Below are 1,849 nucleotides of genomic sequence, written 5' to 3' on the forward strand. Positions count from 1 at the left end.
AATTATTCTCTTCCCTTTAATCCAGAGAATCCATGACAATCTACTTAGTGTGATCCTCGCATGTTTGATAGTGAGCATATCAGTTCCAGGTGCAAAACTCAGACAAAGTCTTGTCTAGAGACAATGATTTTCATTTTGGAGGCAAGATAATTTCTCTAAAGTCTCTCAGTGACTTCTATAATTTCTTTCTGACCATCTGTATGTCCTTGCTACATGTATTAATGCAAAGGGAAATGGGTTTTACTCCTGGAACTAAGGTTACTGTAAAGCATATTCAAATCTTTTGGGAAAAGAAAGTTCAATGTTGTCCAGAAAGAAAGATGTATTTATGGTTATTTGAGAACTAACAACATCTGTTCCTTGGATATCCATTTCCCAAATATATGTAGTTTATGGAAAGCCTTCTTGTAATTGGCAGTTGATTGCTACAATTAAAAAAATATTAAAAATTTCTTTGATTTAATCTTGATATGAGCAAACCAAAATAAATAGAAGTTTCTAAGACTACCAGGAAATTTTTAACCCTGGCTTAATTAATGACATTTAACAATCTACTTCCTTAATTTCATTATAATGATTAATTTTTATAATATAAGCTATTCTACTTGGAAGCAGGAGTGGAAACCTTCATAAACAACTTGCCTCCAGAAACTCTATGAACTTTGATAATTATTGGTAGTTGTAGTGGAGCTCCAGGCCTTCTGTTCATAGGATCACTATGAGTTGTGCTCAACTTGAAGGCAGTCAACAACAACAGTGATATTAGGCCATGTTAAAAAAAATGGTGAGGTATCTTAAATATTTATGGATAACTGATACAGTATATTTTGTTTTTAAATTATCCAGTAGATATCATGATTGAAGAACTGGAAGGGTGATATGAAACTACAGTAGAACAACAAAAGTTGGAATCTGTAAAGTAGAAACTTATCATAGAAGTAAAGCAAACATGCCTCTACTAAAATAGGTGACCAAAAATAGTAAAACTGTTTCCTATCCCAAGTAGAAAACTTGTGAGACTTGAATTAAAAATGGTCTGTCTGTCTGTCAGAGGGTTTCATTATAAATACCTGAAGCTGATGTGGGCAAAAAGAATTTCTCATTCTGGTCTTCATGTTCTTTTGTATGCTTGAAAATTGTCATCTGAAAATACTTCTTCGTGAGTGTGTGTGTGTGTGTGTGTGTGTGTGTGTGTGTGTGTGTATGCAGACACACACTTACATGTAAACAAGTACTTATCCCCATAATTAAAACTTCAATACACCTAATGTCTTCTTCCTTCCTCTCTCCACTGTTCTTCACATTGCTTCTAAACCCTGCTAATCAATGTCTCAGCTTCTTCCTTTACCCGCATTGAGTTTTCATTTTAATACAGCAGTATTATTCCCTTAAAATCAAAGGCCAGATTGTGTTTAGTGAAAAAATCTTTGCTTTAAATTCAAAGCAAAACAGTGTTTTATAAGGCTCTGCCTGGTTTGATCTTAACCTATCCTTTCCCGTCGCTCTCTATCTAACATTGCTTCGGGTTCCTCCACCATCCTTCCCACCACTCTAGCCACAGCAAATTCCTTTCTGTTTCATGAACACATCTATGCTACCACTCTTCATGGAATACTCCATGGAATACTTCATGGAATTTCTCCAGTTAATCTCCATTATTTAATTCCTCACTTTCCGCAATTCTTTTCATAGCTGCCATCCTAGTTAAACTTAGACCACAGAACTGTTGATTCCCTTCCTTTATTATTTATCTTCATTGAATTTTGAGAAGAATGGGAATCCCAGAACATTTAATCATGCTAATGAGACACCTATACTTGGACCAAGAGGCAGTCGTCAGAACAGAGCA

The sequence above is a fragment of the Elephantulus edwardii genome, unplaced genomic scaffold (genome assembly GCF_000299155.1).
Source record: "Elephantulus edwardii isolate Elephantulus edwardi_28Jun2011 unplaced genomic scaffold, EleEdw1.0 scaffold00100, whole genome shotgun sequence".
Lineage (NCBI taxonomy): Eukaryota > Metazoa > Chordata > Mammalia > Macroscelidea > Macroscelididae > Elephantulus > Elephantulus edwardii.